Source organism: Macaca fascicularis, chromosome 19, assembly GCF_037993035.2.
Source record: "Macaca fascicularis isolate 582-1 chromosome 19, T2T-MFA8v1.1".
Classification (NCBI taxonomy): domain Eukaryota; kingdom Metazoa; phylum Chordata; class Mammalia; order Primates; family Cercopithecidae; genus Macaca; species Macaca fascicularis.
The window spans coordinates 32896264-32909960 of NC_088393.1; positions in this window are offsets into that span (position 1 = coordinate 32896264).

A 13697-nucleotide genomic window follows, 5' to 3' on the forward strand; every position below is an offset into this window, starting at 1 on the left:
TGAGATGAATTAACAGAACACTTAGCAGTTTCTCAGAAAGCTTCTTTCCAGATTTCATCTGAGGATATTTCCTTTTTCACCATAGCCCACTATGGGCTTCCAAATATAACTTTGCCAATTCCACAAGAACTCTCTTAGCGAAAGGCTTCTTGATAGGAAAGCTGTATCTCTGTGAGATGATTTCACAGAACACAAAGAAGTTTCTCAGAAAGCTTCTTTCTCTTTGTTATCGCAGGATATTTCCTTTGGCCCTATAGTCTTCAAAGGGATCCGAAATATCTGCTCTCTGATTCCACAGAAATAAGGCTAGCAAAGAGATCCACGAAATACAGATGTAACTCCGTGAGTGGAAGTCACACATCACGGAGCAGTTTCTCAGAAAGCTTCTTTCCAGATTTCATCTGAGGATATTTCTTTTTCACCATAAACCTCTAAGGGGTTAAAAATATCACTTTGCCAATTCCACAAGAACTGTCTTAGCGAAAGGCTTCTTAAGGGGAAAGCTGTAACTCTGTGTGATGATTTCACAGAACACAAAGAAGTTTCTCAGAAAGCTTCTTTCTCTTTGTTATCGGAGGATATTTCCTTTGGCCCTATAGTCTTCAAAGGGATCAGAAATATCTGTTCTCAGATTCAACAGAACTATGTCTAGCAAAGAGATACACGAAATACAGATGTAACTCTGTGAGTGGAAGTCACACATCACGGAGCAGTTTCTCAGAAAGCTTCTTTCTAGATTTCATCTGAGGATAATTCCTTTTTCACCATAGCCCTCTATAGGCTTCCAAATATCAATTTGCCAATTCCACAAGAACTGTCTTAGCGAAAGGCTTCTTTAGGGGAAAGCTGTAACTCTGTGAGGTGATTTCACAGAACACAAAGAAGTTTCTGAGAAAGCTTCTTTCTCTTTGTTATCGGAGGATATTTCCTTTGGCCCTATAGTCTTCAAAGGGATCCGAAATATCTGTTCTCAGATTCCACAGAAATAAGGCTAGCAAAGAGATCCACGAAATACTGATGTAACTCTGTGAGATGAATTAACAGAACACAAAGCAGTTTCTCAGAAAGCTTCTTTCAGATTTCATCTGAGGATATTTCCTTTTTCACCATAGCCCTCTATGGGCTTCCAAATATCTCTTTGCCAATTCCACAAGAACTGTCTTAGCGAAAGGCTTCTGGATAGGAAAGCTCTATCTCTGTGAGATGATTTCACAGAACACAAAGAAGTTTCTCAGAAAGCTTCTTTCTCTTTGTTATCGTAGGATATTTCCTTTGGCCCTATAGCTTTCAAATGGATCTGAAATATCGGTTCTCAGATTCCACAGAAATAAGGCTAGCAAAGAGATCCAGGAAATACAGATGTAACTCTTGTGAGATGACGTCACACATCACGGAGCAGTTTCTCAGAAAGCTTCTTTCCAGATTTCATCTGAGGATATTTCCTTTTTCACCATAGCCCTCTATGGGCTTCCAAATATCACTTTGCCAATTCCACAAGAACTGTCTTAAGGAAAGGCTTCTTGAGTGGAAAGCTGAAACTCTGTGAGATGATTTCAGAGAACACAAAGAAGTTTCTCAGAAAGCTTCTTTCTGTTAATGGAGGATATTTCCTTTGGCCTTATAGTGCTCAAAGGTATCCGAAATATCTGTCCTCAGATTCCACAGAAATAAGGCTAGCAAAGAGATCCACGAAATACAGATGTGTCTCTGTGAGATGAATTAACAGAACACTTAGCAGTTTCCCAGAAAGCTTCTTTCCAGATTTCATCTGAGGATATTTCCTTTTTCACCATAGCCCTCTATGGGCTTCCAAATATAACTTTGCCAATTCCACAAGAACTGTCTTAGCGAAAGGCTTCTTGAGGGGAAAGCTGTCACTCTGTGAGATGATTTCACATAACACAAAGAAGTTTCTCAGAAAGCTTGTTTCTCTTTGTTATCGGAGGATATCTCCTTTGGCAATAGAGTCTTCAAAGGGATCTGAAATATCTGTTCTCAGATTCCACAGAAATAAGGCTGGCAAAGATCCACGAAATATAGATGTAACTCTGGAAGATGAATTAAAAGAACATTCAACAGTTTCTCGAAAGCTTCTTTCCAGATTTCATCTGAGGATATTTCCTTTTTCACCATAGCCCTCTATGGGCTTTCAAACATCACTTTGCCAATTCCACAAGAACTGTCTTAGCGAAAGGCTTCTTGAGGGGAAAGCTGTAACTCTGTGAGATGATTTCACAGAATACAAAGAAGTTTCTCAGAAAGCTTCTTTCTCTATGTTATCGGAGGATATTTCCTTTGGCCCTATAGTCTTCAAAGGGATCCGAAATATCTGTTCTCAGATTCCACAGAAATAAGGCTAGCAAAGAGATCCACGAAATACAGATGTAACACTGTGAGATGAATTAACAGAACACTAAGCAGTTTCTCAGAAAGCTTTTCTCCAGATTTCATCTGAGGATATTTCATTTTTCACCGTAGCCCTCTATGGGCTTCCAAATATCACTTTGCCAGTTCCACAAGAACTGTCTTAGCGAAAGGCTTCTTAAGGGGAAAGCTGTAACTCTGTGAGATGATTTCACAGATCACAAAGAAGTTTCTCAGAAAGCTTCTTTCTCTTTGTTATCGGAGGATATTTCATTTGGCCGTATAGTCTTCAAAGGGATCCGAAATATCTGTTCTCAGATTCCACCGAAATAAGGCTAGCAAAGAGATCCACGAAATACAGATGTAACTCTGTGAGTGGAAGTCACACATCACGGAGCAGTTTCTCAGAAAGCTTCTTTCCAGATTTCATCTGAGGATATTTCTTTTTCACCATAGCCCTCAAAGGGGTTCAAAATATCACTTTGCCAATTCCACAAGAACTGTCTTAGCGAAAGGCTTCTTGAGGGGAAAGCTGTAACTCTTTGAGATGATTTCACAGAACACAAAGAAGTTTCTCAGAAAGCTTCTTTCTCTTTGTTATCGTAGGATATTTCCTTTGGCCCTATAGTCTTCAAAGGGATCCGAAATATCTGTTCTCAGATTCCACAGAAATAAGGCTAGCAAAGAGATCCACGAAATACAGATGTAACTTTGTGAGATGAATTAACAGAACATTCAGCAGTTTCTCAGAAAGCTTCTTTCCAGATTTCATCTGAGGATATATCCATTTTCACCATAGCCCTCTATGGGCTTCCAAATATCACTTTGCCAATTCCACAAGAACTGTCTTAGCGAAAGGCTTCTTGAGGGGAAAGCTGTAACTCTGTGAGATGATTTCACAGAACACAAAAAAGTTTCTCAGAAAGCTTCTTTCTCTTTGTTATCGGAGGATATTTCCTTTGGCCCTATAGTCTTCATAGGGATCCGAAATATCTGTATTCTGATTCCACAGAAATAAGGCTAGCAAAGAGATCCACGAAATACAGATGTAACTCTGTGAGATGAATTAACAGAACACTCAGCAGTTTCTCAGAAAGATTCTTTCCAGATTTCATCTTAGAATATTTCCTTTTTCACCATAGCCCTCTATGGGCTTCCAAATATCACTTTGCCAATTCCACAAGAACTGTCTTAGCGAAAGGCTTCTTGATAGGAAAGCTGTATCTCTGACAGAAGATTTCACAGAACACAAAAAAGTTTCTCAGAAAGCTTCTTTCTCTTTGTTATCGGAGGGTATTTCCTTTGGCCCTATAGTCTTCAAAGGGATCCGAAATATCTGTTCTCAGATTCCACAGAAATAAGGCTAGCAAAGAGATCCACAAAATACAGATGTAACTCTGTGAGTGGAAGTCACACATCACGGAGCAGTTTCTCACTCATCTTCTTTCCAGATTCCATCTGAGGATATTTCCTTTTGCACCATAGCCCTCTATGGGCTTCCAAATATCACTTTGCCAATTACACAAGAACTGTCTTAGCGAAAGGCTTCTTGAGGGGAAAGCTGTAAATCTGTGAGACGATTTCACAGAACACAAACAAGTTTCTCAGAAAGCTTCTTTCTCCTTGTTATCGGAGGATATTTCCTTTGGCCCTATAGTCTTCAAAGGGATCCGAAATATCTGTTCTCAGATTCCACAGAAATAAGGCTAGGAAAGAGATCCACGAAATACAGATGTGTCTCTGTGAGATGAATTAACAGAACACTTAGCAGTTTCTCAGAAAGCTTCTTTCCAGATTTCATCTGAGGATATTTCCTTTTTCACCATAGCCCACTATGGGCTTCCAAATATAACTTTGCCAATTCCACAAGAACTCTCTTAGCGAAAGGCTTCTTGATAGGAAAGCTGTATCTCTGTGAGATGATTTCACAGAACACAAAGAAGTTTCTCAGAAAGCTTCTTTCTCTTTGTTATCGCAGGATATTTCCTTTGGCCCTATAGTCTTCAAAGGGATCCGAAATATCTGCTCTCTGATTCCACAGAAATAAGGCTAGCAAAGAGATCCACGAAATACAGATGTAACTCCGTGAGTGGAAGTCACACATCACGGAGCAGTTTCTCAGAAAGCTTCTTTCCAGATTTCATCTGAGGATATTTCTTTTTCACCATAAACCTCTAAGGGGTTAAAAATATCACTTTGCCAATTCCACAAGAACTGTCTTAGCGAAAGGCTTCTTAAGGGGAAAGCTGTAACTCTGTGTGATGATTTCACAGAACACAAAGAAGTTTCTCAGAAAGCTTCTTTCTCTTTGTTATCGGAGGATATTTCCTTTGGCCCTATAGTCTTCAAAGGGATCAGAAATATCTGTTCTCAGATTCAACAGAACTATGTCTAGCAAAGAGATACACGAAATACAGATGTAACTCTGTGAGTGGAAGTCACACATCACGGAGCAGTTTCTCAGAAAGCTTCTTTCTAGATTTCATCTGAGGATAATTCCTTTTTCACCATAGCCCTCTATAGGCTTCCAAATATCAATTTGCCAATTCCACAAGAACTGTCTTAGCGAAAGGCTTCTTTAGGGGAAAGCTGTAACTCTGTGAGGTGATTTCACAGAACACAAAGAAGTTTCTGAGAAAGCTTCTTTCTCTTTGTTATCGGAGGATATTTCCTTTGGCCCTATAGTCTTCAAAGGGATCCGAAATATCTGTTCTCAGATTCCACAGAAATAAGGCTAGCAAAGAGATCCACGAAATACTGATGTAACTCTGTGAGATGAATTAACAGAACACAAAGCAGTTTCTCAGAAAGCTTCTTTCAGATTTCATCTGAGGATATTTCCTTTTTCACCATAGCCCTCTATGGGCTTCCAAATATCTCTTTGCCAATTCCACAAGAACTGTCTTAGCGAAAGGCTTCTGGATAGGAAAGCTCTATCTCTGTGAGATGATTTCACAGAACACAAAGAAGTTTCTCAGAAAGCTTCTTTCTCTTTGTTATCGTAGGATATTTCCTTTGGCCCTATAGCTTTCAAATGGATCTGAAATATCGGTTCTCAGATTCCACAGAAATAAGGCTAGCAAAGAGATCCAGGAAATACAGATGTAACTCTTGTGAGATGACGTCACACATCACGGAGCAGTTTCTCAGAAAGCTTCTTTCCAGATTTCATCTGAGGATATTTCCTTTTTCACCATAGCCCTCTATGGGCTTCCAAATATCACTTTGCCAATTCCACAAGAACTGTCTTAAGGAAAGGCTTCTTGAGTGGAAAGCTGAAACTCTGTGAGATGATTTCAGAGAACACAAAGAAGTTTCTCAGAAAGCTTCTTTCTGTTAATGGAGGATATTTCCTTTGGCCTTATAGTGCTCAAAGGTATCCGAAATATCTGTCCTCAGATTCCACAGAAATAAGGCTAGCAAAGAGATCCACGAAATACAGATGTGTCTCTGTGAGATGAATTAACAGAACACTTAGCAGTTTCCCAGAAAGCTTCTTTCCAGATTTCATCTGAGGATATTTCCTTTTTCACCATAGCCCTCTATGGGCTTCCAAATATAACTTTGCCAATTCCACAAGAACTGTCTTAGCGAAAGGCTTCTTGAGGGGAAAGCTGTCACTCTGTGAGATGATTTCACATAACACAAAGAAGTTTCTCAGAAAGCTTGTTTCTCTTTGTTATCGGAGGATATCTCCTTTGGCAATAGAGTCTTCAAAGGGATCTGAAATATCTGTTCTCAGATTCCACAGAAATAAGGCTGGCAAAGATCCACGAAATATAGATGTAACTCTGGAAGATGAATTAAAATAACATTCAACAGTTTCTCGAAAGCTTCTTTCCAGATTTCATCTGAGGATATTTCCTTTTTCACCATAGCCCTCTATGGGCTTTCAAACATCACTTTGCCAATTCCACAAGAACTGTCTTAGCGAAAGGCTTCTTGAGGGGAAAGCTGTAACTCTGTGAGATGATTTCACAGAATACAAAGAAGTTTCTCAGAAAGCTTCTTTCTCTATGTTATCGGAGGATATTTCCTTTGGCCCTATAGTCTTCAAAGGGATCCGAAATATCTGTTCTCAGATTCCACAGAAATAAGGCTAGCAAAGAGATCCACGAAATACAGATGTAACACTGTGAGATGAATTAACAGAACACTAAGCAGTTTCTCAGAAAGCTTTTCTCCAGATTTCATCTGAGGATATTTCATTTTTCACCGTAGCCCTCTATGGGCTTCCAAATATCACTTTGCCAGTTCCACAAGAACTGTCTTAGCGAAAGGCTTCTTAAGGGGAAAGCTGTAACTCTGTGAGATGATTTCACAGATCACAAAGAAGTTTCTCAGAAAGCTTCTTTCTCTTTGTTATCGGAGGATATTTCATTTGGCCGTATAGTCTTCAAAGGGATCCGAAATATCTGTTCTCAGATTCCACCGAAATAAGGCTAGCAAAGAGATCCACGAAATACAGATGTAACTCTGTGAGTGGAAGTCACACATCACGGAGCAGTTTCTCAGAAAGCTTCTTTCCAGATTTCATCTGAGGATATTTCTTTTTCACCATAGCCCTCAAAGGGGTTCAAAATATCACTTTGCCAATTCCACAAGAACTGTCTTAGCGAAAGGCTTCTTGAGGGGAAAGCTGTAACTCTTTGAGATGATTTCACAGAACACAAAGAAGTTTCTCAGAAAGCTTCTTTCTCTTTGTTATCGTAGGATATTTCCTTTGGCCCTATAGTCTTCAAAGGGATCCGAAATATCTGTTCTCAGATTCCACAGAAATAAGGCTAGCAAAGAGATCCACGAAATACAGATGTAACTTTGTGAGATGAATTAACAGAACATTCAGCAGTTTCTCAGAAAGCTTCTTTCCAGATTTCATCTGAGGATATATCCATTTTCACCATAGCCCTCTATGGGCTTCCAAATATCACTTTGCCAATTCCACAAGAGCTGTCTTAGCGAAAGGCTTCTTGAGGGGAAAGCTGTAACTCTGTGAGATGATTTCACAGAACACAAAAAAGTTTCTCAGAAAGCTTCTTTCTCTTTGTTATCGGAGGATATTTCCTTTGGCCCTATAGTCTTCATAGGGATCCGAAATATCTGTATTCTGATTCCACAGAAATAAGGCTAGCAAAGAGATCCACGAAATACAGATGTAACTCTGTGAGATGAATTAACAGAACACTAAGCAGTTTCTCAGAAAGCTTCTTTCAGATTTCATCTGAGGATATTTCCTTTTTCACCATAGCCCTCTATGGGCTTCCTAATATCACTTTGACAATTCCACAAGAACTGTCTTAGCGAAAGGCTTCTGGATAGGAAGGCTCTATCTCTCTGAGATGATTTCACAGAACACAAAGAAGTTTCTCAGAAAGCTTCTTTCTCTTTGTTATCGTAGGATATTTCCTTTGGCCTTATACCTTCAAATGGATCTGAAATATCTGTTCTCAGATTCCACAGAAATAAGGCTAGCAAAGAGATCCAGGAAATATAGATGTAACTCTGTGAGATGAAATCACACATCACGGAGCAGTTTCTCAGAAAGCTTCTTTCCAGATTTCATCTGAGGATATTTCCTTTTTCACCATAGCCCTCTATGGGCTTCCAAATATCACTTTGCCAATTCCACAAGAACTGTCTTAAGGAAAGGCTTCTTGAGGGGAAAGCTGAAACTCTGTGAGATGATTTCAGAGAACACAAAGAAGTTTATTAGAAAGCTTCTTTCTGTTAATGGAGGATATTTCCTTTGGCCTTATAGTGCTCAAAGGGATCCGAAATATCTGTTCTCAGATTCCACAGAAATAAGGCTAGCAAAGAGATCCACGATAGACAGATATAACTCTGTGAGATGAATTATCAGAAAGCTCAGCAGTTTCTCAGAAAGCTTCTTTCCAGATTTCATCTGAGGATATTTCCCTTTTCACCTTAGACCTCTATTGGCTTCCAAATATCACTTTGCCAATTCCACAAAACTGTCATAGCGAAAGACTTCTTGAGGGGAAAGCTGTAACTCTGTGAGATGATTTCACAGAACACAAAGAAGTTTCTCAGAAAGCTTCTATTTCTTTGTTATTGGAGGATATTTCCTTTGGCCCTATAGTCTTCACAGGGATCCGAAATATCTGTTCTCAGATTCCACAGAAATAAGGCTAGCAAAGTGATCCACGAAATAGAGATGTAACTCTGTGAGTGGAAGTCACACATCACGGAGCAGTTTCTCAGAAAGCTTCTTTCCAGATTCCATCTGAAGATATTTCCTTTTTCACCATAGCCCTCTAGGGGCTTCCAAATATCACTTTTCCAATTCCACAAGAACTGTCTTAGCGAAAGGCTTCTTGAGGGGAAAGCTGTAACTCTCTGAGATGATTTCACAGAACACAAAGAAATTTCTCAGAAAGCTTCTTTCTCTTTGTTATCGGAGGATATTTCCTTGGGCCCTATAGTCTTCAAAGGGATCCGAAATATCTGTTCTCAGATTCTACAGAAATAAGGCTAGCAAAGAGATCCACGAAATACAGATGTAACTCTTTGAGTGGAAGTCACACATCACGGAGCAGTTTCTCAGAAAGCTTCTATCCAGATCATTGAGGATATTTCCTTTTTCACCATAGCCCTCTATGGACTTCCAAATATCACTTTGCCAATTCCACAAGAAATGTCTTAGCAAAAGGCTTCTTGAGGGGAATGCTGTAACTCTGTGACATGATTTCACAGAACACAAAGAGGTTTCTCAGAAAGCTTCTTTCTCTTTGTTATCGGAGGATATTTCCTTTGCCCCTATATTCTTCAGGGGATCCGAAATATCTGTTCTCAGATTCCACAGAAATAAGGCTAGCAAAGAGATCCACGAAATACAGATGTGTCTCTGTGAGATGAATTAAGAGAACACTTAGCAGTTTCTCAGAAAGTTTATTTCCAGATTTCGTCTGAGGATATTTCCTTTTTCACCATAGCCCTCTATGGGCTTCACATTTTCACTTTGATAAATTCCACAAGAACTGTCTTAGCGAAAGCCTTCTTGATAGGAAAGGTGTATCTCTGTGAGATGATTTCACAGAACACTAAGAAGTCTCTCAGAAAGCTTCTTTCTCTTTTTATCGGAGCATATTTCCTTTGGCCCTATAGTCTTCAAAGGGATCCGAAATATCTGTTCTCAGATTCGCAGAAATAAGGCAAGCAAAGGCATCCACGAAATACAGATGTAACTCTGTGAAATGAATTATCAGAACAATCAGCAGTTTCTCATAAAGCTTCTTTCCAGATTTCATCTGAGGATATTTCCTTTTTCACCATAGCCCTCTATGGGCTTCCAAATATCACTTTGCCAATTCCACAAGAAATGTCTTAGCGAAAGGCTTCTTGAGGGGAAAGCTGTAACTCTGTGAGATGATTTCACAGAACCCAAAGAATTTTCTCAGAAGGCTTCTTTCTCTTTGTTATCGGAGGATATTTCCTTTGGCCCTATAGTCTTCAAAGGGATCCGAAATATCTGTTCTCAGATTCCACAGAAATAAGGCTAGCAAAGAGATCCAAGAAATACAGATGTAACTCTCTGAGTGGAAGTCACACATCACGGAGCAGTTTCTCAGAAAGCTTATTTCCAGATTTCATCTGAGGATATTCCCTTTTTCACCATAGCCCTCTATGGGCTTCCAAATATCACTTTGCCAATTCCACAAGAACTGTCTTAGCGAAAGGCTTCTTAAGGGGAAAGCTGTAACTCTGTGAGATGATTTCACAGTACACATAGAATTTTCTCAGAAAGCTTCTTTCTCTTTGATATCGGAGGATATTTCCTTTGGCCTATAGTCTTCATAGGGATCCGAAATATCTGTTCTCAGATTCCACAGAAATAAGGGTAGCAAAGAGATCCACGAAATACAGATGTAACTCTGTGAGATGAATAAACAGAACACTAAGCAGTTTCTCAGAAAGCTTCTTTCCAGTTTTCATCTGAGGATATTTCCTTTTTCACCATAGCACTCTATGGGCTTCCAAATATCACTTTGCCAATTCCACAAGAACTGTCTTAGCGAAAGGCTTCTTGATAATTAAGCTGTATCTCTGTGAGATGATTTCACAAAATACAAATAAATTTCTCAGAAAGCTTCTTTCTCTGTGTTATCGGAGGATATTTCCTTTGGCCTTATAGTCCTCAAAGGTATCCTAAATATCTGTTCTCAGACTCCACAGAAATAAGGCTAGCAAAGAGATCCATGAAATACAGATGTAACTTTGTGAGAGAAATTCATACATCACAGAGCAGTTTCTCAGAAAGCTTCTTTCCAGATTTCATCTGAGGATATTTCATTTTCCCCCTAGCCCTCTATTGGCTTCCAAATATCACTTTGCCAATTCCACAAGAACTGTCTTAGCGAACGGCTTCATGAGGGGAAAGCTGTAACTCTGTGAGATAATTTCACAGAACACAAAGAAGTTTCTCAGAAAGCTTCTTTCCTTTTGTTATCGGAGGATATTTCCTTTCGCCCTATAGTCTTCAAAGGGATCCTAAATATCTGTTCTCAGATTCCACAGAAATAATGCTAACAAACAGATCCTCGAAATACAGATGTAACTCTGTGAGATGAATTAACAGAACACTAAGCAGTTTCTCAGAAAGCTTCTTTTTCTTTGTTATTGGAGGATATTTCCTTTGGCCCTATAGTCTTCAAAGGGATCCGAAATATCTGTACTAAGATTCCACAGAAATAAAGCTAGCAAAGAGATCCACGAAATACAGATGTAACTCTGTGAGTGGAAGTCACACATCATGGAGCATTTTCTCAGAAAGCTTCTTTTCTTTCCATATTCCATCTGAGGATATTTCCTTTTTCACCATAGCCTTCTAGGGGCTTCCAAATATCACTTTGCCAATTCCACAAGAACTGTCTTAGCGAAAGGCTTCTTCAGGGGAAAGCTGTACCTCTGTGACATGATTTCACAGAACACAAAGAAGTTTTTCAGGAAGCTTCTTTCTTTTTGTTATCGGAGGATATTTCCTTTGGCCCTATAGTCTTCAAAGGGATCCGAAATATCTGTTCTCAGATTCCAAAGAACTAAGTCTAGCAAAGAGATCCACGAAATATAGATGTAACTCTGTGAGATGAATTAAAAGAACATTCAACAGTTTCTCGAAAGCTTCTATCCAGATTTCATCTGAGGATATTTCCTTTTTCACTATAGCCCTCTATGGGCTTTCAAATATCACTTTGCCAATTCCACAAGAACTGTCTTAGCGAAAGGCTTCTTAAGGGGAAAGCTGTAACTCTGTGAGATGATTTCGAAGAACACAAAGAAGTTTCTCAGTAAGCTTCTTTCTCTTTGTTATCGGAGGATATTTCCTTTGGCCTTATAGTCTTCATAGGGATCCGAAATATCTGTTCTCAGATTACACAGAAATAAGGCTAGGAAAGAGATCCACGAAATACAGATTAACTCAGTGAGATGAATTAACAGAACACTAAGCAGTTTCTCAGAAAGCTTCTTTCCAGATTTCATCTGAGGATAATTCCTTTTTCACCATACCCCTCTATGGGCTTCCAAATATCACTTTGCCAATTCCACAAGAACAGTCTTAGCGAAAGGCTTCTTGATAGGAAAGCTGTATCTCTGTGAGATGATTTCACAGAACACAAAGAAGTTTCTCAGAAATCTTCTTTCTCTTTGTTATCGGAGGATATTTCCTTTCGCCCTATAGCCTTCAAAGTGATTTGAAATATCTGTTATCAGATTCCACAGAAATAAGGCTAGCAAAGAGATCCACGAAATACAGATGTAACTCTGTGAGAAGAAGTCACCCATCACAGAGCTGTTTCTCAGAAATCTTCTTTCCTGATTTCTTCTGAGGATATTTCCTTTTTCACCATAGCCCTATAGGGGCTTCCAAATATCACTTTGCCAATCCACAAGAACTGTCTTAGCGAAAGGCTTCTTGAGGGGAAAGCTGTAACTCTGTGAGATGATTTCAGAGAACACAAAGAAGTTTCTCAGAAAGCTTCTTTCTGTTAATGGAGGATATTTCCTTTGGCCTTATACTGCTCAAAGGGATCCGAAATATCTGTTCTCAGATTCCACAGAAATAAGGCTAGCAAAGAGATCCACGAAAGACAGATGTAACTCTGTTAGATGAAATAATAGAACACTCTGCAATTTCTCAGAAAGCTTCTTTCCAGATTTCATCTGAGGATATTTCCCTTTTCACCTTAGCCCTCTCTGGGCTTCCAAATATCACTTTGCCAATTCCACAAGAACTGTCATAGCGAAAGGCTTCTTGAGGGGAAAGCTGTAACTCTGTGAGATGATTTCACAGACCACAAAGAAGTTTCTCAGAAAGCTTCTTTTTCTTTGTTATTGGAGGATATTTACTTTGGCCCTATAGTCTTCACAGGGATCCGAAATATCTGTTCTCAGATTCCACAGAAATAAGGCTAGCAAAGTGATCCATGAAATAGAGATGTAACTCTGTGAGTGGAAGTCACACATCACGGAGGAGTTTCACAGAAAGCTTCTTTCCAGATTCCATCTGAGGATATTTCCATTTTCACAATAGCCCTCTAGGGGCTTCCAAATATCACTTTTCCAATTCCACAAGAACTGTCTTAGCGAAAGGCTTCTGGAGGGGAAAGCTGTAACGCTGTGAGATGATTTCAAAGATCACAAAGTAGTTTCTCAGAAAGCTTCTTTCTCTTTGTTATCGGAGGATATTTCCTTTGGCCCTATAGTCTTCAAAGGGATCCAAAATATCTGCTCTCAGATTCCACAGAAATAAGACTAGCAAAGAGATCCACGAAATACAGTTGTAACTCTGTGAGTGGAAGTCACACATCACGGAGCAGTTTCTCAGAAAGATTCTTTCCAGATTTCATCTGAGGATATTTCCTTTTTCACCATAGCCCTCTATGGACTTCCAAATATCACTTTGCCAATTCCACAAGAACTGTCTTAGCGAAAGGCTTCTTGAGGGGAAAGCTGTAACTCTGTGAGATGACTTCACAGAACACAAAGATGTTTCTCAGAAAGCTTCTTTCTCTTTGTTTTCCGAGGATATTTCCTTTGGCCCTATAGTCTTCAAAGGGATCCGAAATATCTGTTCTCAGATTCCACAGAAATAAGGCTAGCAAAGAGATCCACGAAATACAGATGTTACTCTGTGAGTGGAAGACACACATTACGGAGCAATTACTCAGAAAGCTTCTTTCGAGATTTCATCTGAGGATATTTCCTTTTTCTCCATATCCCTCTACGGGCTTCCAAATATCACTTTGCCAATTCCACATGAACTGTCTTAGCGAAAGGCTTCTTCAGGTGAAAGCTGTAACTCTGTGAGATGATTT